Source organism: Hemiscyllium ocellatum, chromosome 7 (assembly GCF_020745735.1).
Source record: "Hemiscyllium ocellatum isolate sHemOce1 chromosome 7, sHemOce1.pat.X.cur, whole genome shotgun sequence".
Lineage (NCBI taxonomy): Eukaryota > Metazoa > Chordata > Chondrichthyes > Orectolobiformes > Hemiscylliidae > Hemiscyllium > Hemiscyllium ocellatum.
The window spans coordinates 56,477,484-56,503,616 of record NC_083407.1 but is presented as its reverse complement, the minus strand read 5'-3'; the positions used below and the strand labels follow the sequence as shown (position 1 = coordinate 56,503,616).

Below are 26,133 nucleotides of genomic sequence, written 5' to 3'. Positions count from 1 at the left end.
TAACCAGGTTATTGATTTCAATAAAGATATACAAGAAAAGATTATGCCGTGATCAGCAACAGTGCCTTTACTCGACCACATACAGTACAGAATTACACAGGGGGCAGGGCTAAGATAACGTCTAATTAAACTCCCTATCTGCCTCTGATTGGTACAGTATAGACGAGAGCCAGCCTACATTGCCTGCATCGCCGCAGTCCCGTTGGGCAGCGTGAGCTGTCAATCTCTGAGTAAGGTCATGGTCCTCAAAGTGGGAACGCTGTGTGAAACGAAGCCTGTTCTACGGAGCTGCCGATGATGGAATTTTCAAGCAGCGAGGAAGGAGACCGACACTAGGATTTGGTGAGCACCTACATTGTTAACGGTGGGGCTGATAAGGCGGGGTGATGAGAAACGATACAGTAGGTTTAACATCCTGCTGCACTGGTACCGCGTCCGGGCAGTGAGGATCGACATTTAGCCACAGGTAAGGCCAGTGAGGCACAGGGATGTTGTTTTCTGCTCACCGAGCTTTCACATCCAGTTTTTACCTTATGCAGCACCACCCGTTTCGTACGTGCAATTATTAGGGACTTTCTTTCTTTCTGTGAACATGCACAAGTTCTGTAAAGGCCGCCCTCAGTGGTTGTTTTCCTACTTCCCTTTTCTCTTGTACCCCGCCTGCTGCTGAACAAAGTGTAGATCCCGCCCAGCACAAGGGGCCCTGAAATCTTGAACTTCAGAGTGGTAAGAAGTGGTGTCAGTCTGGAGGTGACAACACCATCACTTTTTTTTTAATTTAAAAAAATATACTTTATTCATACAATTATTTGGATCTCTATACAATTGGTCATGCCATTCTTGTACACACATTACATTGCTTTACATACAGACATCGAAATGTATTTTTCCTATATACAAGTCTGTCCATTTACTATCCAGCTCTTCTGCTGAGGCATCAGTGGAGCCCAAGTGACTGGGTGGGTCCCCTGTTCTTTGGCAGGTAGACATTACATGGTGGTCTTTCCCCCACCGCGCCTTGGCGGCAGCTGCCTCAAGCTTCAGCGCGTCCCTCAACACGTAGTCCTGGACTTTGGAATGTGCCAGTCCGCAACACTCAGTCGGGGTCAGCTCATTTCAGCTGGAAGATCAACAGGTTTCGGACGCCCAAAGAGCGCACAGTTGATGTTCGTCTCGGTGTGCGTCCCAGGGAACAGACCATAGAGCACAGAGTCCCACGTCACGACGCTGCTCGGGACGAACCTCGACAAATACCACTGCATTCCTCTCCAGACTTCTTCTGCATAGGCACATTCCAGAAGGAGTTGCGTGACAGTCTCGCTCCCCCCCACAGCTGCTTCGAGGGCAGCGTGCGGTGCGGCTGAGAGTCCGGGCGTGCATAAAGGATCTCACAGGCAGAGCCCTTCTCACCACCAGCCAAGCCATGTCTTGGTGCTTGTTGGAAAGTTCTGACGACGAGGCATTCTGCCAAATGGCTTTGACAGTCTGCTCAGGGAACCGCTCGATAGGATCCACCCTGTCCTTTTCCCGAAGGGTCTCAAGGACACTACGTGCTGACCACTTCCTGATGGACTTGTGATCAAAAGTGTTTTTCTTCATTAACGAATCTATGAAGGACAGGTGATATGGAACGGTCCAACTACTCAGAGCGTTCTGTGGCAGTGAGGCCAGGCCCATCCTTCGCAACACCAGGGATAGGTAGAACCTCAATACGTAGTGACACTTTGTGTTTGCATACTGAGGATCCATGCACAGCTTGATGCAGCCACACATTGGGTGTGTTTTATCCCCATTGCCCAGATCTTTAAACATCAAGTCCCTTCAGACCCAGTCCATCTTTGATCTCCATATAAAATGGAAGATGGCTTGGGTGACTGCAGCGGCACAGGTTCTGGGAATAAGCCAGACCTGTACCACGTATAACAGCAATGACAGTGCCTCACACCTGATGATCAGGTTTTTACCTGCGATGGAGAGCGACTGTAGCTTCCATCTGCCCAGTTTCTGCCTCACTTTCTTGATACGCTCCCCCCAAGACTTGCCGAACCCCCCAGTCCCCCCATACCAAATACCCAGCACCTTCAGGTGGTCGGTCCTGATGGTGAAGGGGATTGAGGATTGATCGGCCCAGTTCCCGAAGAGTATGGCCTCGCTCTTGCCTCGGTTTACCTTGGTCCCCGAGGCCCGTTTGAACTGGTCGCATATACACATGAGTCTGTGCACGGACAGTGGATCCATTCAGAAAACGGCGACGTCATCCATGTACAGGGAGGCTTTAACTTGTAGGCACCCGCTGCCAGGAATAGTCACCCTCTCAGGCACGAATCCTTCCTGATGGACTCAGCAAATGGCTCTATGCAGCACACAAACAAGGCAAGAGAGAGAGGGCAGCGCTGCCTGACTCCAGATCGGACTGGGAATCTGTCTGATTCCCAGCCATTGATTGAGACTGTACTGACAATGTTGGTGTACAGCAGTGTGATCCAATTGCTGATTCCCTCCCCAAAGCCCATTTTGGAGAGAACATCTGTGATATCCTGTCAAAGGCTTTCTCCTGGTCCAGGCTGATTAGGCAGGTGTCCATCCCTCTGTCCTGCACATAGGCGATCGTATCCCTAAGGAGGGCGAGACTCTCAGTGACCTTCCTGTCCAGTACAGCACAGGTTTAGTCAGGGTGAATCACCGACCCTAGAGCAGACCTGACCCAATTGGCGATTACCTTTGACAAAATTTTGTAATCCATATTCAATAGTGAGATTGGTCTCCAATTTCTAATTTCCTCCCTCTCCCCCTTCTGCTTGTAGATGAGGGTAATGATGCCTTTCCTCATGGATTCACTCATGGTACCTGCCCGAAGCATACTGACATACACCTCCAGCAGGTCCTAGCCAATCAAGTCTCACAGAGCAGAATAGGGCTCGACCTATTCTGTCGAATAGCTGTCACTTCCAGGAGTTTTATTCTTTTCAAAGGACTCGAGGGCCTTGGTCAGCACATCCAGAGATAGCGGCTGGTCCAGCCTCTCCCGTGATCTGTCATCTAAGACCTCCATGATAGAGGACAGGAATGACTGGGAGGCCACGCTGTCGGTTGGTTAAGAGTCATACAGACTGGCATAGAAGAATTTGCTAATCCTCATGACGTCAGCCTGAGATGACATCATCGAGCCATCTTCTTCCTTCAGGCTGTGGAGCACGGAGCTCTCTTTGTGCACCTTCTGGAAGAAGAAACGTGAGCACGTCTCGTCCTGCTCCACTGAGCGGACCCTGGACCGGAAGATTATCTTGGAGGTCTCTGAGGCAATGAGCGAGGCTTGCTGGCCCTTCACCTCCTTGAGGTCCTCCGTGACATCGACCCCCATCGTCTGCAGCAGGAGCAGGTCCTGCATACTTTCCTGGAGTTGGGACAGTTTTCCCCGCCTCTCTCTCGCCTCCTGAACACCTTTGAGGATGAAAAACCTCTTGAAGTTCCCTTTTACTGTTTCCCACCAGTCTGCAGGGGATTCAAAGAGGGGCTTCACGGTTCTCCATCCTGCGTAGTCCCTCTTGAGCTCCTCAATGTTTCCCGGGTGAACAGCTTTGTGCTCATCTTCCACGTTCCCTTACCAGCCAGTTCGTCCTGTAGGTGACAGTCAGCCAACAGGAGGCAGTGGTAAGAGAAGAACACCAGCTTGACGTCGGTGGATCTGACCGAGAGCGTTCAGGACACAAACAAGTAATCTATCCTTGAGCGGATAGACCCGTCTGACCGTGACCAGGTGTATCTATGCTGCACTCCGTCTGCAGGAGTGCTGAAGACGTCGTGTAGCTTGGCATCTTTGTCTGTTTCCATCAGGACTCTGGCCGTGGCGTCCAGTTTACTGTCCCCCCCGCCGGATCGTCCATCTGCATCAATGATACAGTTAAAGTATCTGTCCAGAATGACCAGCCTGGACGTAGCCAGCCACAGTGGAAGCTGCTGCAGGACGGCCAACCGATCACTCTTACCCACTGGGGCAGACATATTAATCAGTCTCAGGAGAGCATTCCTGTACATAACTTTGGTGATTAGGAGGCACCCGCCCACCACCTCCTTAACCTCAGAGATGGTGAAGTTGCCTCCTCACAACAGGATACCCAGCTGGAGGCCAGGCTATCGTTTGCCCCCCGACCAAACTGACGGTCCATGGGCCCACAAGCTCGACATCTCCTGTAGCTGCTGAAGTGCGGTATCCCACACTCCTGCAGAAACAGGACGTCGGCTTTAATGTTGGCCAGGAAGGCCATCGTAGAAACACATCGCGTAGCCGATTTGATGCTACACACATTGATACTGGCAATTCTTATCCCCATTTTAACAGTTTACGAGGTTACCAGTGTCCATTTGCTGCTAGTCTTGCCTCTCTGGGGTAGCTGTATCCATTCCCGTGGTGACGGCAAACTGCTGGGCCCTCCCAGGGCTAAGGTAGCTGTCCAACTCCATGCTGGGGCCATTTCCCCACTCTGGTTTCTTCGGGTCAGGCCCAGGGTCCGCACAGTCCAGTTCTGTGGAGCTGTAGGGCGGTAGGTACCTCTTGGTTCTCACTGGGTGGGGGGTGGTCTTTACCCGTCCCCTCAGAGGGATCGTCTTTTCCTGTCTGGGTGGTGCTGCCCACCTTTTTCCCTGTGGCGCACTGTCTCTTCCTCTGGTGAAGTCCCTCCTTGCGCCCGTCCTCACCATCCGAAGAGCTGCCTGTATCCTCGTTATATAGGTGTCATTTCCCCCTTTGCTGGGTGGCTTTGGGGGTCTTGCGAAGTTTCCTCTTCCTGTTTTTGACAATAATCCATTTCTCTGTCTCCTTTGTTCCCTCCTCTTCCATTTCCTCCGTCTGTCTTGAAGGAGCTTGGATCGGCTGCTGCACCTCCCCGCTGTCTGCCGTCTGCTCCGCTCCAGCCTGCCCTTCCTTCTGGGTGCCACCAGACACCGTTCCCATGCTGGTTTGTGGTACCTTGCTGGTCTTATGCGGTCCATGGCTCGTGTTGCCACCTCCGGCCATCTGTGCCTATGTGGCAGCCCCTCATCTTGGGCAGGCCTTGTACACTTGGCCCGCCTCTCCGCACAGATTACAGTTCTTGGCCTCCTTACATTCTTTGGTCGGGTGGACTTCTTGCTTGCAGTTTCGACAGACTGTCACCTTACAATCCGCCGCCATGTGGCCTGACCTCCCGCAGGTTCGGCACACTTTCGGCTGCCCTGTGTACATCAGGCAACCTCTGCTTCCTCTGATTGCGAAGGTGGAGGGTGGGTGGAAGATGTTCCCACTGACATCAACCCTCTGGGTTATCCTGACCTGCCGCTTGCTGGTCCAGATCCCGAAAGGATCGACCACATCGGTGCTTTCTCCCTCGACCTGGATGTATTTTCTCAGGAAGGTCAGGACATCCGCTGCTGGGACGTGAGGTTTGTATATGTGGATTGTAACAACCCGACTCCTCCGCGTAGGAAGCGCACACAACGGGACCGCTGACAAGTTAGAGAACAGAGGTTCCCCTTCTCCTTGAAGGAGCGTGAAGAATTGCGAACAGCTCCTGAAGGTCATGTTGAAATAGCCTGCCCCAGGGAAATCCTACAGGCAGTACACATCTTTTTTTTATTTCAAAAATATACTTTATTCATAAAATAATTTGATGGTCTGTACAGTTGGTCATGCCATACATATGTAAACATTTACATACAGAGATCAGAATTTATCATTTTTATATGCAGATCTGTACATTTATCCATCATATGCCCATATATTTAGCTGAGGCGTTAGCAGAGCCCAAATGACTGCATGGGTCCCTTGTTCTTCGTTAGGCAGGCAGGTGGTACACGTCTACTGCGTCAAACCCGCAGCGCTCTAGCAGAATCTTCTTGACAAACACCGTCTGATCGATTGGTGTACGCTCCTCCACCTTCTTCACAGTTACCCTGACTGTGTTGCGAATGCCCTGGCCTGGGCTGCGAGCGGATGCTGAGGCCATAGCTCTGAGGTTGGCTGGTACCTGAATTGGAGTTAGGCCGAAGCCAGCATGAAGATCCACCAAGAGCAGGTCAGCACAACCAAATGAACCTTCAAAGTCCTATCACGATCCAGCAATGATGTCCAGCAGCTCCGACGACTTGCAACACGACCCCCCGTGGTATCTCCCCTGTCAGCACACATCTGCTGCGCCGAATATGCAGCACTTGAGCAGAATCTATTCCTCTGGTCCTCAGGAACTACACATATTCCGAGCCAAAAGGTCGACAACACCATCACCTCCCACAACCTGGTGATTGACAGGTCATGAAGGAGTCACAACAAATTCCAAGTGTGTAGCTGAGAACAACTTGACTAATCTTTTTGGTGGGACTGTGTTTGGTGACTTGAAATGCCTGAGAATCCTACTTTTGATTGCTTCATGTGTTAGCACCATTCTATTTAATACTTACACCTGATCCCTCTTTTTAAAATCTCATGTCTTCACCACTCTCTGTAGTTTCCACAGTTTGTCAGCTTTACGATACATTTGCATTCCTGCAGTTCTGGCCTATCCTGCATCCTCCCAGTTTAGTTGTTCCACCATTCATCGCTGCAGTTTAGTTGTCGAGAGTGTGGTGCTGGAAAAGTACAGCAGGTCAGGCAGCATCCAAGAAGCAGGCGAATAGACGTTTCGGGCAAAAGTCCTTCATCAGAGTAAGGATTCCTGATGAAGGGCTTTTGCCCGAAATGTTGATTCTCCTGCTCCTTGGATGCTGCCTGACCTGCTGTACTTTACCAGCACCACACTCTCGACTCTAATCTCTAGCATTGCAGTCCTCACTTTCGCTGCAGTTTAATTGTCTGGACCTTGCGTTCAGGAATTCCTTTTCAAAACCTCTGCCTCTCAAGCTCACATTCCTCCTTTTCCTCCAGGATTCCTTGAATCCTGCCTGCTTGACCAAGCATTTGGTCAATTCATCTAGTATTTCCTTCTGTGGCTTCTGTCATATTTTGTTTTATCACACTTTTTAAAAAGTCATTGGTTGGTGGAAGGGACAGACAAATGGAATCTGAAGTTCATTACGGCAAAATGTGAAATAATTAATTTTGCCGGGAAGACGATGAAGAGGCAAACTCTAAAAGGGATTCAGGAGCAGAGGGACGTCTATGTGGAAATGTGCAAAGGCAATTGAAGGTGGCAGGGCAGGTTAATAAAGAGTACAGAATGCTAGGCTTTATTAGTAGAGGCATAGTAGAGTAAGGAACATGTTGAACTTGTACAGGACACTAGTGCAGCTTCAATCGGAGTGTTGCACTCAGTTCTAGCTGCCTCACTTTATGAAGGACATGAAGAATTGGACACAGTGCAAAAGAGGTTTACAAGAGTGGTTCCAGACATACAGAACTTCAATAGTGAAGATAGATTGGAGGAGTTAGGATTATTCTCCTTAGAGAAAATAAAGTTGAGAAGAGATTTATAGAGGTATTCAAAATCATCACCAGTGTGGACAAATTAGATAGAAACTGTTTATATGTCTGAGTATTGCGAATGAGGTGGCACAGAGGTAAAGTGATTGAAAAGTAAACACATGATGTAAGGAAATCTTTTTTCAGCTCTTGGTCAGTCTAGAATTCACTGCTCGGTGGAAAATGAAGGCAGGTTCCATTGAAACATTCAGAAGGGAGTTATCCTGTTATCTTGAAAATAAGATTGTGCAGGATTACAGAGAAGAAGAGGAGAATTGCATTTTAAAAAATTGCTCAGTTGGAGAGCTGGTGCATACATGTTGGGTCAAATGGCCTCCCTGCATGCTATGATTATTAAGATTCTGTGAAAAGCCTTGCGATGTTTTATTTAAGACTTCAGATTGGAATTTGCATTTGCACCCAGAGATAAACTTAATCTAGATGCAAACCAATGAAGTGGCTTAATAGATTGCAAAATTTTGATGTTAATTACCATTTATATTTATGTAAAAGTCCATTTTTTAAGATTTTTTAAGGTTAAATTTATGGGGTCGACTATTACATGGATACTACTTTTAAGGGGCTGAAATTTATGCTACAGCCGAAAATATCATTTCATATATTAGCAGAAGCTCAATTGATCTCTAAATGAATAAAGGAAAAATAATGCAACAAATAACAGTAATTGCCAGATAAAGACAGTAGAAACAAAAATGAATTGATCTTTTATTTATACATATAAAAAGTGAAGTAGAAATATGATTACGGCTTTAAGTTACAATTACATGGTACATCTTAAATTAAACATATCAAATATAAAAGTGCATTAAAATCCTGTAAAAATCATACTGTTCAACATCTTTAGCACTGAATAAAACTTCATAATCAGTAGGATGAATTTTATCATATGGATTCTCTTCATCTTTACTGTCCATAGTTAGCGGTAGGACATCATCCGCTTTTTCTTCTTCGTCGATGTCATCCCAAAGATTATCGTCCTCTGTACCGACTAATGCATTTGAAGCTCCATATTTCCTGAATGATTTGAAAATAGTGTCAACTTTTACTTCCTTCCATGAATCAACAATCTATTCACAGATCAGTGGCAGTGATGGAGCCTGCATACTGCCACCTTTCTTGGATGTTTTTTTCTCCATTACGCATCCAGTTATTCCACTTCATTCTCATCATGTGTCTGAAATGGCTTATTGATACCAACATCTGCTGGTTGCAAAATGTTTGTAAGTCTGCTGGGAATTACAGCTATGTTACCAATAACATTCTTCATTAGATGTGATCTAAACTGGCCCCAGACAAGCAAACTCTTTTCCTTGCCTAGCCTGCCAGGTCATAAATTCCAAACTTCCTTTATCCATTTTCTACATCCACCTTCATTCATCCAGCCTTGTGGATGCATATGGATGACAATTGCTTTTGGAAATTTCTCCTTTTGCAATATTTTTCTCTTAAAAACAACCATCGGTTTTAACTAAGGGCCATCAGCGATACGAGAAATAACTAAAATAAACTACTTTTCTCATGGCCAATCCTCTTCACCAACACTGTATTTCTTATTTTTGGCTCACAGTTTGATTCTCCAGCACTTGTAGCCTTCCTTCTGCGGATTTCTGATTACAAATTAGTGAAACTGTAATATAATTTCTTCAAATTCATTCGGCAGCTTTTGTGCAACCTTAGTTCTCTGCTGAAAATACTAAGTCATGCCTTCTCATGAACCTTGTGCACCATCCAGCACTTGCCTTAAAATCCAAAATTCCACATTTCTTTGATTTGTTTCGCGCAAGGATTTAGATGGCTTCACGACCGACACATTTTCCATTTTGATGATTTTCAAGTACCCACTAAGTAAGCTTTTTCTCCAGTTGTGATCACTTGCTAGGTTTACACACCTACGTTTTGACATTGTCTGAAGTTGGTTTAATATCTTTCCCCAGCCTCTCACATGTTTTTTTGAAATGCAAAGCTGTCTTGCTGCTACACAGAATCCCTACAGTGTGGAAACGAGCCCTTCGGCCCAACAAGTCCACACCAATCCTCTGAAGAGTATCCCACCCAAACCCATTACTGTACATTTTACCCCTAACTAACACATCCCTGAACACTATGGGCAATTTATCATGGCTAATTCATCGAACCTGCACATCTTTGTGACTGACAGAGGAAACCAGTGCACCCAGAGGAAACCCACACAGACACGGGGAGAATATGCAAACTCCACACAGATAGTTGCCCGAGGCTGGAATTGAACTCGGATCCCTGGCACTGTGCTGCCGCTGTACTAACCACTGAGCCACCCTGCTACCACGGTTTTTTGTCATCTCTGCAACTTCAATAACTTTTAGTTTAAATGGTGCTGTATGCAGTTTTATACAAGATGAAAACATTTCAAAACCTCGACTAGGTTTAATGACTGTATTCCATGAGTGCTACAGTGGAACTGAGCTCAGTTGAGCTGCACAAAAAAAGGAAGCTTGTCTCTGAACTAATAGTCTTAAGCCTTCATGCCAAATTGGTGTGAATTGTGCCAAAACACACAATAGCACAAAAAAATTCATTTCCTCATCGTAACGTTTACGTACTGGATAATACGTTGACTCATTTTGATCTCTTAGCTGTGAATAACTAGAGTCGACTTTTACACAAGATATATAGAAAATTCCAGATTTTTTGGCCAAAAATAAGGGGTTGACTTTTGCATGAGATTGACTTTGACTTTTATGCGAGTATGTAAGGTAATTTCTTAGATAACTGCTGTATGTCCAAGTCTCCTTGATCTTTTATGGCAACCCATTAAACTCTTTACCCCAATGAATCTCCCCCTGTAAAACCTGTCTCTTAAATCTGAAATTAGCATTCCCTGTTAGGCTTTTGTCAAGATCTCAGAATAGTGAAACCAAATTTTCAGGTGTAGCTATATTTGTTTTTACTGTAAATTTTTGAGCATTATAAATATACATTAAACATACTATAAATATCAATCCAACATATTAAACAGAATTTCTGGATATTCTGAAAAGGCACTGCATGAATGTGGATCAAAAAATTGAAACTGAAATTTTGATACTTACAGACAAAATATATATTGTGGATTCATTACCTTCCTTGGGCCATTCTTGTTATTACAGTCAGCAATTGCTGAGTTGCACCCATTTCTATTGAAGTTAGATGGAAACGTTATCTGAAACTAGACGTCGGCTAAGTGAGTTTGATCAGTATGTAACTTTTTCATGCTGCACTCTCAGAACTCCAAGCTACAATGTGTAATACTACTTTTTTAGCTTTTTTATAGAGTCGCAGAGCATAGAAATAGACCCTTCGGTCCAACTTGTCCACACCGACCATGTTCCCAAACTAAACTAGTCCCACCTGCCTGCGTTTAGTCCTCCAAACCCTTCCTATTCATGTACTTATCCAAATGTTTTTTAACTGTACCAATATCCATCACTTCCTCTGGCAGTTCATTTCACACATGAACCATCCTCTGTTAAAAATGAAAGTTGCTCTTCATGTCCTTTTTAAAACTTACTCCACTCACCTGAAAATATGTCCCCTAGTTTTGAACTCCCCCTACCCTAGGGAAAATATCCTTTTTGCTATTCACTTTATTTCTGTCTCTCTTTATTTTATAAACCACTATAAGGTCACTCTGAACCTCCTCTGCTACAGTGAACAAAGTCCTAGCTTATCCAACCTATTTTTATAACTCAAACCCTCCATTCCTGGCAACATCCTGGTAAATCTTTTCTGAATCCTATCCAATTTTATAATATCATTCCCATAGCTGGGAAACCAGAACTGCACACAGCACTGCAGAAAAGGCCTCACCTACATGCTGTACAACCACAACATGACTTCCCAACTCCTATACTCAAAAGTCTGAGGAATGAAGGCAAGCGTGCCAAATGCCTCTTTAACCACCCTGTTTACCTGTGTTGCAAATTTCAAAGAATTATGTACGTGAACCCTTAGCTCTCTCTGTCTTACAACACTACTTCAGGCCCTACTATCAATTGTGTAAGTCCGGCCTTTGTTCGTTTTACCAAAAAGCAATATCTCGGATTTATCCAAATTAAACTCCATATGACACTGCTCACCACATTGACCCAATTGATCAAAATCTCTTTATACACTGAGATAACCTTTTCCATTGTCCACAATAGTTCCAATTTTGGTGTCATTTGCAAACTTACTAACTATGCCCCCTATTTTCTCATCATGACCATGTAAAAAAAAATGACAAACAAATGTAGACCCAGCACCGATCCCTGTGGAACGCTGCTGGTCACAGGCCTCCAGTCCAAAAAACAACTCTCCCAAGTTTGTGTCCAATTGGAAAGTTCTTCTTGAATCCTTTGTAATCTATCTTACTTAATAGCCTACCATGTGGAAATTTGTGAAAGGTTTTACTAAATTCCCTGTACACAACTGGGAGAAAGTGAGGACTGCAGATGCTGAAGAGTCAGAGTTGAAAAGTGTGGTGCTGGAAAAGCACAGCGGGTCAGGCAGCATCCGAGGAGCAGGAGAGTCAGTGTTTCAGGCATAAGCCCTTTATCAGCCCTCTTCCCCTCACTTTCCTGATGAAAGTCCTGATGGAACTATGCTTTTCGAGTGCCACACTTTTTGTCACTGTAAACCACGTCTATCGCTCTGCCCTCATCAATCTTCTTGGTTACTTCTTCAAATAACTCAGTCAAGTTTGTGAGACACTATTCCCCTTGTACAAAACCATGCTGAAAATTCCTAATCAGTCCTTGCCACTCCAAATGGTTGTAAGTCCCATCTTTCCGAATCACCTCTAACAACTTATCCATCACCAATGTCAGGCTCATAGGTCTGTAGTTACCAGGCTTCTCCTTCCAGCCTTTTTTAAATAAAGGCACAACATTAGCCACCCTCCATCCCTATGGTTTTGATGGACTTTACACCACAATGAATGTTCACACCAGCATAATAATACAAAATCTAACTAATACGAAAGTTAAATTTCTAAAAAAATGCATAGAACATTCCAGACAAAAAATTGCATTTATATAATTTATAATGTTCATTTGCAAAAGGAATTGCTTTGAAATATCATGTTATCTGAGTGTCTAATATATTCACACTGCCAGATCTGCTGAATTTCTCTTTCACTTTGTTTTTGTATTATAAATGGGTGACCCATTTGTTACAACCATTGGGGTAACATTAAATCCCGTTTAGGGGCGACATGGTATCTCAGCGGTTAGCACTGCTGTCTCACAGGATTCAAATCCAACCTTAGGTGTGTGAAGTTTGCACATTCTCCCTGCATGGGGTTTTGCTGAGTGTTCTGGTTTTGCACACAGTTCAATAATGTGCAAGTTAGATGGTTTGACCATGCGAAATGTGGGGTTACAGGGATGGAGGGGGCTGGGTTTCGTTTGGATGCTCTTCAGAGGCTCGGTGCAGGCCCGATGGGCCAAATGGCTTCTTTTTGCACTGTAGGGATTCTATGATTTAACCCTGCACATTGTTGAAGGGGCTTAGTAAAAGTGGTAACATTTAGTAACCAGGGCTGTTGCTGGTGTTCTTCTTCAGATGAATCCAATAGTATTGCTTGGACTGATGTCATAAATACTAAACTTGATGGAATTTTTTGCTTGCACACTTCAATCAAATGGGTGGGGAGAGCTGTAAAAATTTAAATGCAAAAAAACTCTTGTCAATGGGGCTGGGTGGCTAACATACTCCCCAAGATGGGCTGACCATGCTGCAGTCTTGATTTATCTTCCAGGGGTAATCTTTCAGTAAAGGAATGCGAAGATTGCTCTTTGGAAGGAAATGAGCTTTTACAGCCCTGCTTATGGTTCAGAAGAAGCGGCAACTCGACTATGCTGACCTGGTTTCCCAACTGAACTAGTCCTATTTACCTGTGTTTGGCCCATATCTTTCTAAACCTTCCCTATTTGTGTACCTGTCTTTTAAATGTTATAACTGTACTGCATCTATCACTACCTCAGGCAGTTCATACGAACCATCTTCTGTGTGAAAAAGTTACTCCTAAGACCTTTTTAAAACATTTCTCCTCTCACCTTAAAAAATATGCTGTCTGGTTTTGAATTCCCCTACCCTAGGGAAAAGACCTTTGCCATTCACGTTATCTATGCCTCTCATGATTTTATAAACCTCTAAAAGGTTATCTCTCAACCTACTCCAATGTAAAAAGTCCTAGCCCATCCAGCCTCTCCTTATAACTCAAACCTCCAGTCTTGTTAACATCCTTGAAGATCTTTTCTGCACCCTCTCCAACTTAATAATATCATCCCAAAGCAGGGCTACAGGAGCTGTGCACAGCACTCCAAAAATGGCCTTATCAATATCCTGTAAAACGCAACATGATGTACCAACTCATGTACTCAGTGGTCTGAGCAATGAAGGGCAAAAGTGAGGACTACAGATGCTGGAAATCAGAGTCTAGATTAGAGTGGTGCTGGAAAAACACAGCAGGTCAGGCAGCATCCGAGGAGCTGGAAAATCGACGTTTCAGGCAAAAGCCCTTCATCAGGAATGAAGGCAGGGAGCCTCTGGGGTAGAGAGATAAATGGGAGAGGGGTGAGGCTGGGGAGAAGGTAGCAAAGACTACAATGGGTGATTAGGAGTGGGGATGGAGGTGATAGGTCAGAGAGGAGGGTGGAGCGGATAGGTGGGAAGGAAGATAAGCAGGTAGGACAGATCATGGGGATGGTGCTGAGTTGGAAGGTTGGAGCTCGGGTAAGGTGGGGGGAGGGGAAATGAGAAGAACACCCTCATCTTCCACCTCGGAACACTTCAACCCCAGGGCATCAATGTGGACTTCACCAGTTTCTTCATTTCCCCTCCCACCACCTTACCCGAGCTCCACCCTCATGACCTGTCCTGCCAGCCAATTTTCCTTCCGGCCTATCTGCTCCACCCTCCTCTCTGACCTATCACCTCCATCCGCACCCCCATTCACCTATTACACTCTTTGCTACCTTCTCCTCAGCCCCACTCCCCTCCCATTTATCTCTCTGGAGGCTCCCATGCCTTCATTCCTTCTGAAGGGCTTTTGCCTGAAACTTCGATTTTCCTGCTCCTCAGATGCTGCCTGGCCTACTGTGCTTTTCCAACACTACTCTAATCTAGGTCTGAGCAATGAAGGCAAGTAAGCCAATGTTTTCCTTACTGTCTCTCCAAGCATACATTCTTCCTCACCATGGAATTTCCATACATCCATCAGGGATCAAGTCAGTTTCTTCCATGATATCAGGGATCAGAGCCCCAGTGCACTCTTCCCCACCCCTGTTCATTGGAGGGTGATTGATTTCAATTTTGAGAATCAGGATTCCTGCCATTTCCTGATATTATCTGGAATGAGAAATAACTTGCATGGCTTCTGCTCAGAGTGAGCTAAAATTCTGCCTTGCTGCTTTTGCAATATCTTCCGTAGGAAATTGATTGTCTCTCTGAGCTTCTGTACTCTTTATCAGTATCCTTCTTGTCATGAGAACCGAATAGAGAGAGACTGCAGAAAACTGCAGGACTGAGGGATTAGGAAGTCCTCGTGCATGAATCACTACAAGTGAGCATTCAAGTTCAGCAGCTAATGGGGAAGGCATATGGACTGATGGTGTTTATTTCAAGGGGAGTAGAATTTTGAAAGTGGGGAGATCTTGCAAAAAATTATACAAGGCACGAATCAGAGGAGAGGTTAGGTATATTGGGCTTTTACTCATTAGAGTTTAGAAGAATATGATGTGACCTTATTGAAACATATAATAATGTTCTAGGGGATGGATAGAGTAGACTGAGAGGTTGTTCCCCCTTGCACAATAGTTTGACAAGGTGGAGCATAATCTCAGATTGCGGGGTCTCCCATTTATGACAGATGAAGAGGAATTTTGTTCTGTCAGAGAGTAGTGAATTCTTTTTCTTAATTCATGGCATGTGGGCGCCGCTGGCTGGCCATAATTTATTGCCCATCCCTAGTTGTCTTTGAGAAGGTGGTAGTGAGCTGCCTTCTTGAACTGCTACAGTCCACCTGCTGTAGGTTGATCCATATTAGGGCGAGAATTCCACGATTTTGACCAGTTGCACTGATGGGATGGTGATCTGTTTCCAAGTCAGGATGCTGAGTAGCTTGGAGGGGAATTTGAAGGTGGTGATGTTCCCATATATTTGCTGTCCTTGTCGTTTTTAGATGGAAGTGGTCATGGGTCTGGAAGGTGCTGTCTAAGGATCTTGGGTGAATTTGTAGATTGTAAACACTACTGTTACTGAGCATCGATGGTGAAGGGAGTGGATGCTTGTCGATGTAGTGCCAATCAGTGGGCTGCTCTGTCCTGGATGGTGTCAAGCTTCCTGAGTGTTGTTGGAGCTGCATCCATCCAGGCAAGTGGGGAGTATTCAATCACACTCCTGACTTGTGCCTTGTAGATGATAGACTGACTTTGGGGAGTCAGGAGATGAGTTACTTGCTTCAGTATTCCCAGCTTCTGACCTGCTCTTATAGCCACTGTGTTTATGAGTTTCTGGTCAATGGTAACCCCCAGCATGTTGATACTGAGGACACCATTGAATGTTAAGGGGCAGTGGTTAGATTTGTCTCTGATTGGTGATGGTTATATCCTGGCATTTGATTGGCCATTTATCAGCGTAAGCCTGAATATATTGCCCAGATCTTGTTGCATTTGAACATGGACTACATCAGTATCTGATGAGTCACGAAAGGTGCTAAATATTGTGCAATCATTGGCAAATATCCCCACTTCTGTTCTTATGATAGAGGGAATGTCATTGATGAAGCAGCTGAAGATGGTTGGGCCTAGCACACTATCCTGAGGAACTCCTGCAGAGATGTCCTGGAGCTGAGATGACTGACCTCCAACAACCATGACCATCTTCCTATGTGTCGAGTATGACCCTAACCAGCACAGAGTTTCCCCCAATACCCATTGATTCCAGTTTTGCTCAGGCTTCTTGATGCCACACTTCATTGAATGTAGCCTTGATGTCAAGAGCTATCACTCTCACCTCTGGAATCCATGATTGAACCAAAGCTATAATGAAGTCAGGAGCTGAGTGACCCTGGTGGAACCCTAACTGGGCGTCACTGAGCAGGTTATTGCTGAGCAAGTGCTGCTTGATAATACGGTTGATGACACTTTCCATCACTTTACTGATTGATGGGGCTGTAATCGGTTGTATTGAATGTGTCCTGTTTTTTTTTGTCCAGGACATAGCTGTGTAATTTTCCACATTTTTGGATAGATGCCAGTGTTGTAGGTGTACTGGAAGAACTTGTCGAGAGGAATGGTTAGTTCTGGAGCCCAAGTCTTCACAACCTTTGCCAAAATGTTGTCAGGGCCTATAGCCTTTGCAGTATCCAGTGTGTCCAACCATTTCTTGATAGCACTTTGAGTGCATTGAATTGGCTGAAGACTGGTATCTGTAATGCTGGGGATCAGTGAGGGAGGCTGAGATGAGTCATTCACTCAGCACTTCTGGTTGAAGATTACTGTGAATGCTTTAGTCTTCTCATAGTTTACTTGTGAAATTCTTTGCCACAGAGGGCTGTTGAGGCTGAGTCATTAAGTATATTCAAGACTGATATTTTTAATCAGTAAGGGAACCAAGGATTATGGCGCTAAGGTATGAAGGTGAAGTTGGGGATTATCAGATCAGCCATGTTTCCATGCTGTATAACTCTATGACTCAATCTAATTGAATGGTGGAGCAGAGTTGGTGGACTGAATGACCTACTTCTATTTGAACATCTCTGATCTTAAGTGCTTAATTTTAAACAAAATCTGTTAATTTGTTTTCAAATTTTGAGTATAATAGCAAACTAAAAACAATTATATTTAACTAATATAGTTAACACAGGTTAAATTTTATTAAATAACTGGAATATAGTGGATCATGTCTTACTAGTGAGACAGGTTAATTTGTAAATCTCTCATGAACAAAGACTTGAGAAGCTTGAGGCCTGGAGCTGGAAGCTAAAATTTTGCAATTTACATTTTGTAGTTTGAAGTAAGATGAATTATATGTGATCGTGGAAAAAGTAAACAAGTTAATGAAGTAAAAGGTATGACACATGCTTTATTATATTTTTGAGGAGAAAAATGGTGTTCAGAATCTATAGTCCCTTCTGAATAACCAGTTCCCTTGAGTGACTTGTGGATACTTAGGAAATGATTTTCAATTAAATAACCAATTATTTGAATGAAAAATGAGCAGCCAGGGTGCCTAGGGCACAGTTGATGGAATTCGCAGTTGATCTGCAAATGAGGCAGCTTCGAGCTCAAAACTGTTCACAGCATGCAAGTTTTTCAGAAAGTGGGAAATGGTTCAGACTGTAAAGGGATCATAGAGGTCCACTGTGGCCTCAAATGTGTATACATGTGTGTTTTTATGGAGGCAAAACATACAGGCTAATTTTACTGAACAACTGGCAAATTACTGAAGCTTACCATTTTTTTGTCTAGGTGGTTTTGGAGGGTTGTTGGCTGTGAGGCTCAGCATGTTTTCTCACCAAGATATTACCAAACTTCTTATTAACTGTGTACCCTGCCCCTGTGGCATCAATCACATCTAATTCTTGCCCCATTTTTCTATGCACTGTTCCCAGAACAACTTTGCAATCAGGTGATAGCTCTGAAAACCTGGCATCCCTTGCACCTTCACCATCTTTGAAAGACAACTGAACAGACATTTGCAGTCCAATGTAGCCCTTCGTTGGCAGCATAATGATACTCCAGCCACGAAGTCACACTGCCCACTGCACACAAAATCCCATTCTCTTTCCCTAATTGCTGTCTAACCAGCAGGTCACACACTTTAGCTGTCTATAGCTACATCTTACCTAAAAATCTTCTCTAAGTCACCATTAGTGAATACTACCAGCTCAGCACCATCCTCATGACCTGTCCTACCTGCCAATCTTCCTTCCCATCTATCCGCTCCACCCTCCTCTCCGACCTATCACCATCCTGATCTCCATCCACCTATTTTACTCTTAGTACCTTCTCCCCCAGCCCCACCCCTTCTCCCATTTATCTCTCCACCCTGGAGGCTCCCTGCCTCATTCCTGATGAAGGGCTTTTGCCCGAAATGTCAATTTTCCTGCTCCTCAGATGCTGCCTGACCTGTTGTTCTTTTCCAGCACCACTTTAATAGCTGGGTATTGCTCAGTTGGTTAACATCACATACCAGCAAGCAATCAAACAATTCCAATAGACAGCCAGCAAAAGGGAACACAGATAAAACCAATGCATGCTGAAATTTCACCTACAGTGCAGATGACCTGCTGACATCATGAGAATGATTTGATAGTCCATGATCATCTGCTGTACCCACCTCATCTCTGTGGGAAACAGATATCAATTGGCTTGTACTACCTAGCACTCAGATGTGGATAAGGACAGCTTCCTGCTCCCCACTGTCCATGTGTCCTCATCAGAGGATTGCTCCCATACTTCCAGATCTTCAGCATCCAACACATCCCCTCATTGCTTGTTCCAGTCGTACAGAGCACAGCACACCAGAATGATGCAGCACACTCTGTCTAGACTATACTGGAGGGCTCACTCAGACTGGTTCAAGCAGCGGAACCACATCCTCAACAGCTCTATTGAATGCTCCAGCACAGCCTTGGTCAAAGCATGAGCAGCATCATATCTGTGCTCTGTATCAGTTAGGGGGTTTTGCAATGATGCCATCAGCTTCAGTTGGAGGAGGCAGCATTCGCCATCCTGTAAATAGCCTGATAAGATTCCTGGATCCTCCAAAGCTGAAGTACATGGGAGTGTACCATGTGGATGAATTCCAGTGTTTGAGATCTTGGAGAAGATTTGTAACTCAGCTTGTGGGTCAGGGTATTGGTTTGCTCACTGAGCTGGTGGGTATGCTTTCAAACATTTCGACACCATGCTAGGTAACATTATCAGTGAGCCTCTGGTGAAGCGTTGGTGTTCTCACTCACTTGCTATTTATGTGTCTTGGTCTTTTGTGGTGGGTGATATCATTTATAGTTTTGTTTCTGAGAGGATTGTAAATGAGGTCCAAATCTATATTTGTTAGTGGAGTTCTGGTTTGAATGCCAGGTCTCTAGGAATTCCCGCGTATGTCTTTGTTTGGCCTGTCCCAGGGTGGATGCATCGTCACAATCTAACTGGTGTTGCTCTTAGTCTGTGTATGGATATCAATGATAGTTGGTCATGTCTTTTAGTGAAGACATTCCTGAAGAAGGGCTTATGCCCGAAACGTCGACTCTCCTGCTCCTTGGATGCTGCCTGACCTGCTGCGCTTTTCCAGCAGCACATTTTCAGCTCAGATCTCCAGCATCTGCAGTCCTCACTTTCTCCTTTCAGTGGCAAGTTGGTGATTATGTATCCTGGCGGCTAGTTTCCTGCCGGTTTGTCCAATGTAATATTTGTTGCAGTCCTTGCAGGGTATTATGTATATTACATTCATTCTGCTGGCTGTGTGTATTGGGTCCTTTAAATTCGTCAGTAGTTGTTTTAGTGCAGTAGTAGTTTTGTGGGCTACTATGATTCCCAGGGTCCAGAGTAGTCTGGTGGTCTTCTCTTAAATGTCTTTGATGTATGTTAGGGTGACTAGAGTCTACAGGTGTGTTGTGTCTTTCTGTAGAGGTCTGTTGTGCAGGAATTGGTAGAATACGCTTATCGGGTAGCTATTGTTCCTGAATATGTTGTACAAGTGTTTCACCTCAACCTCTCATAGTGCCGGGTGTTGCCAGTGCATTGTGGCTTGTTTTCAGTAGTGTCCTGATACAGCTCTGTTTGTGTGTGTTGGAATGGTTGCTTCTGCAGTTGACTATCTTGTCAGTGTGCGTGTGGCTTTCCTGTAAATGCTAGTCTGCAGTTCTCCATTGGCTTTCCATTCTACCATGATTACCAAGAAGGAGAGTTGGTTATTGCTCACTTCCTCTTTGGTGAACATTATACTGGTGAGGCTGGTGTATGTGTGTTGGTGGGGTTCTTCTAGTTTGTTGTGTTTCATGATGATAAAGGTGTCATCCACAGAATTGATCCAAAGCTCGGGCTGGATCATGGGAAGGGCTGTTCATTCACTCTGCGTAAGTGCTTCTGCTATAAGTCCTGATATTGGTGGTCTCATAGGTGTTCTGTTGATTTATTTGTATATCTTGTCATTGAAGATGAAGTGGGTCATGAGGCACAGGTCCAGTAGTTTGAGGATGCTTTTTCTTTGGCTGATGGAGTTGGCACTGTCAGGTGTTTGTGTCCCTGGTTTGTCTAGCAGTGAGGCCAGTGTTTCTTTGCCTAGGGTGATGTTTATTAACGTGAATCACTGATATCCATACACACAGATGAAGACAGACACCAGTTTGACTGGGACAATACATCCATCTTGGGACTGACCAAACAAAGGAATGTGTGGAAATTCATAGAAGCCTGGCATTCAAACCAGAACTTCATTAACAAACGTACATTTGGACCCCATTTATCAACCTCTTAGTAACGGAACTGGAAATGACATTGCCCACCATAACAAACCAAGACACAAACATCAAGTGGGAAAGATCTCTTTGGAGGCTCACTGGCATGTTGACAAAATGTCTGAAAACAAATCCACCAGCTCAGCGAGCAAACTGACAACTGGAATTCCACAGTGTCGTGATATGGCCGTATCAGTGTCGTGTGTGTATAGTTCATGGTAATGCTCCTGGGTGATGCCAGCTATCTTCCCAAAACCTACTGCCCAGGCTGCAGCACTGGCACGATCATGGGGGAGCAAATTATCCTTGTACAAATCTGGTGTGATCATGTGGCATTGGTCATTGCCCTGATACATTTGTGGGGGTACAATTGGGTCAATGGGCAGGGGTGTGGCAAATATAATTTAATTTGGATAAATGTGAGGTATTGCATTTTGGTTGAACAAACAAGGGCAGGACTTATATGACTAAAGGAAGGTTGGGTAATGTTGTACATCAGAGACCTAGGGGTTCAGGTACATAATTCTTTGAAGTTTGCATTACATGTAGACAAGATGTTTGAGAAGGTGTTCAACACACTTGCCTTTATTGCTCAGACCTTTGAATATAAAAGTTGGGATGTCAGGTTGAGGTTGTAGAGGGCATTGATGAGGCCTTTTCTGTGCAGTTCTGGCTGCCCTGTTATAGTCAGGATATTAGTAAGCTGAAGGGAATCCAGAAAAGATTGACCAGGATGTTACTGGGAGTGAAAGGCTTGAGTTAGAAGGAGAGGCTGGATAGGCTGGGAATTGTTTTCATTGGAGCAAAGAGGTGGAGGGGTGACCTTTTAGAGGTTTATAACATCATGAGGGGTATAGATAAGGTGAATGGCAGATGTATTTTCCCTGGGATGGAGAATTTCAAGAATTTCAAGGGGCACATTTTTTAAGGTGAGAGGAGAAAGGTTTTAAAAAAGACCTGAGAGGCAATTTCTTTTACACAGAGTGGTTCGTGTGTAGATTGAACTTTCAGAGGAAGTGGTGGGTGCAGGTGCAGTCACAACATTTAAAAAACGTTTGAATAAATACATGAATAAGAAATATTTTGAGGGCTATGGGCCAAACGCAGGGAAGTGGGACTAGTTTAGTTTGGGATTATGGTTGGTATAGACAGGTTGGACTGAAAGCTCTGATTCCATGCTGTAAGACTCTATGGCTAAAACTCCACGACTGAGATCACACACAGGTCACCTTCACTCCCTGGAATGTCTTGTCACAAGGATGTTCAGAGAGACTGTTGCCTTCGCGCCACTGGAGAAGGTAGTCTCTCATTCCTGGAGCTCTCAGGTCCCACTCGAGCATCTGATACAGTTCTATTACAGTCTCCTGGGACACGTGGAGCCAGTAGACAAAAAACTGAAAGAACAGCAAATGCTGGAAATTTGAAACAAAAACAGAAATTCCTGGAAAATGTCTGCAAGTCTGTCATGTGGAGCCAGTGTTGGCACCACACTTCTCTTATCCTCAGGAAATAGAGTCAGGGCTGTAAAGCACTGGGCCTCCTGCAGACTTCACACATCCTGAGGCCCTGCAGTTGTGGTCTCTCCCTGAGGTGGGTGCGCCTTGTCTTCTGTATCCTGCTGCCATGTCTGGCCCTACTACTGACCCTAGTCCTCCTGCATGTGCCACAGCAACCAACATCCAACCAGTCTCTGTTGCCCATCACTGCCCAGTGGGAATACAAGAAACAAAAGAGTTTCTTAAATTGCAGAAGAGAGACTGGTGGCATAAGTTGCAGAAGAGGGCGGTTCATACACTCTTCCACATAGTATGATATGCAGCATTTTGATAATAAAAACCATTCCTCCATCATTCATCCAGCTTCAGCCTCAGCCAGTGCACCAACTTGGTGAAGCTGCCATGGTAGCTGAGTGCCCAACATATTATATCAAAAAGGGACAGCTTGCTGTGCTCCAAACACTTTCTGTATCAGGCATAGATCGATGGTTCAATTTCTCATTTCATGACAGATGATATACTTTCCAGAACACTCTTAGAAGTTGCACAATTAATAATTTATCTTTTGTCTGCGTTAGTTTTCTGTAATGGCATTGCTGCTATCTTTGATGCCATTGAGATGGCAAAGTTCAGTTTACAAACACCGATGGCGTGGAGCACATCATCCTTGAACAGTGTCTGATCCCTAAGCTTCTTCACTCTGCATCACAAATGGGCAATAAAATTAGTGCAAAATAAATGTAGCTGAGCTGGCTGTTTCTTGTGTTTGCTCCTTCCATGTGCTAGCGCCAGCACACATGGAACCTGTGCTTTCATCTATCAAACTGACCAGACTGTGCCCATCCTGGGTGATGTTTGTGACATTGCCCAGCTGCATTTCTCGTCTGCAGTACGCAGGGAATGCAGCATACAGAGGACACCATTAATATGCGCCAGGTATCCCCAGAGTCTCCATATTCCCAACAACCTATTTCCACCTATTTCCTTTTACTCCCCACGTGGAGACCCACCATATTGAACTTCTCCTCCAACTGTACTTTTCCTCCCTGTCTCTTGAGCCTAGACATACATCGTAATAATGCCCATCCTACTCTCCTCCAGGACTGTATGCACCTCAGACCCATGCCAATTTTGACAAGCAACCCCTAAACCTTACCAGACCCCTAACTGCTATAACATCGGATCCTGATTTGTGTCACCCCTGACTGCTTGTGGTAGCCTTAAAGGCTGAGCATTATCTGCTCTCTGCACTGTAGATGGACAGATCCCTTGATGTTGAGCATCCCATGTGGGTGGCTGACCATGTCAAGGCCCTGCATTGTTGTGAACTGTGCTGGTGATTGACAGATAATGGCCCCCGTTGACTGGACTGAGGACTAGACCCACCAGTTTGTGTTAATAAGCCATTTGGTTAATAAACATACAGTGTATTTGCTGCACAGGCAGCTGGCACCTGCTGTAGGTGTTAGATTGACATCTTGGTGTGCTGTACATGAGTATGTCAGACAGGTTTTCTCAGACAATGATGGCAAGCAGCCTGTTTGTGTGTCTACGTTAAAGAGCACAACAGTGTGGCAGCATGAAGAGCCTTTACTAACAGGCCTGGAAAGGCAGAAATTCTGCAAACATGCAGATAGGCGCTAAGTGATTGAACATGAAAGGAGAAGCGACCCACCTTGAGATGTAGCCTTGTCCAGGGATGGTCAAGGGCTAGTTTTGTTTTTATGTTGGAAGACATTTCTAATTTTGGCCCTAGCGCAATTTGTGAGGGGAGACCAATTGGCAATTCCTTACTCGGAAGGATGGTTAAAGTGGAAAATTGTTCTGCCTCATACCTTTTTGTTCCATTCTGATTAAAAATGTTTCTTGGTTCACTTTATGCCATAGTCTGTTGGGATATCTGTGAGTAGAATTGTACATCCTGTTTAATCAAGGTCTGAGGCTAGAAGAGGAATATTAATTAAAAATATGCAGGATGTGAAAGATTTTGTATTCCAAAACTAATATCCTGTGGAATAAAGTTGTGAAGGTAAGTTGGGAGAGTGGATGTACAAAATATGAATCTTTCAGAAGGGTCCTCTCATTGTTTGAGAAAACTGGATGTCCTATGGGATTAGCACTTCACTGCCTAGTTAGAAAGTGCTTTGTTTTAATACAGTTTCTGTATTGCATTGAAATATTGTGACATCTGTAGTGAAGCACTTTTTAATCTGTTTTGTTTATTGTCAGTCATTGCGCATAAAGATCGGTAGGTGAAGGTTCTGGTATATTATAGTGATTAATGTTTATGGACTAATCATCCAGGGGCAAAGACAAAGGTTTTGGGGAAATTGTTTTAATTCCCAACATTGGTATTTAATGGAAGCTGAATTTGATTAAATGTTAGTCATTTAATAATTGGTGTAAAAACATCTCATTCACTAAACTGCCATCCTTGATTGTTCTGGCTTACCTGTGATTCCAGACCCATGAGCAATGTCGCTGAGTCTGAAGTGGCCTATCAAGCCACTTAGTTACATTTAACTACAACTTACAATTTTGCTAAAACACCCAAGAAAAGGAATGAAACTAGACAGACAAACCTGACACTGACCTGGGGACTGGGAATGCCAACAGCAAACCCAGCCCTATCGAGCCTTCAAAATCATCTATGCCATTTATGCCTAAATTGTGACTGCTGCCACATAGAGTGGTCAAATAACAGCTGCCATAGTCCTACTCACAGAATGAAATCATACAAAATTCTAGCCACCACCCCTGATGCCACCACCATTAGTGGCAGCATCTATGTTGCAATGGAAGCCCTCAACATTGATTCAAAACCCCCTAAGGGATCTCAAGGCACCAGATGAAACATGGGCAAGGAAACAACCTACTATCCCTTTTAGCTAACGAATCAGTACTGAACCATGTTGAACACCACTTGGATATAAGGTGTACAATTTTATATTAATATATTCAGCATTATTTTACAGTTAGATTTTGAGCTAGTGGCATGTGGGTTTTGGTCTCTGTATGAGGGGGTTTAGTGATTAACTTGTCAGTCTTTCTGGGGCCATGATGTTTTTTTTCTTTTTTCTAAAATCAGTATGAGAATGTGTGTCAAGAGTGTGGTGCTGGAAAAGCACAGCAGGTCAGGCAGCAGGAGTATCGGCATTTCGGGCACTACATCAGATTCTTTGGATGCTGCCTGACCAACTGTGCTTTTCCAGCATCACACTCTCGACTCTGATCTCCAGCATCTGCAATCCTCACTTTCTACTATGAGAGTGTGTATATCTGGGGTGATAGTGGGGAAAGTTTTGGGAGTGGACACAAGAAACATTGAAGAACATTATCTCGCTATCAGATAGAATCAAGAATTGATTTTCTTTTCCTTTGTGTGGGCAGGGGAAAACGCTTTTGGCTTCAGCTTGTAGAAGTTCTGATTTGAAGTTAGATATATGAATCAATTTCTCCTAGAGAACAAGTTAGTTCAGAAAATCCAGCAAATAAGTTATCTCACTGTAAGGGTTTTAATTTGAAAGTTGAAGTTGAGAAGTATTTAGTTCGAACCTTGAAGGGGTCAATCCAAGTTTAGGAAGTCTAAGCTCAGTTATGTGACAAATCAAGCAAGATGCTACTCAACTCAAGCTAAACATTGATATGGTAGAATGATGCACTCTGTAATACTCTATATAATAGTGTTAGGATAGATGGGATTGCATTTTTACAGTGTTTTTAAA

The 26,133-nt window shown here is 44.3% G+C and overlaps 1 protein-coding gene across 2 annotated transcripts in view; it reads left to right on the top strand.

The window, feature by feature from the left end:
* Window positions 1-233: 233 nt before the first annotated feature.
* The window catches only part of gpd2 (glycerol-3-phosphate dehydrogenase 2 (mitochondrial)), a 128,814-nt gene continuing 102,914 nt past the window's right edge, over window positions 234-26,133 (top strand). For both annotated transcript variants that reach the window (XM_060827233.1, XM_060827232.1), the window contains exon 1: window positions 234-342. The gene's annotated coding sequence lies outside the window, so the exon portion shown is untranslated. The remainder of the gene's footprint in view (window positions 343-26,133) is intronic.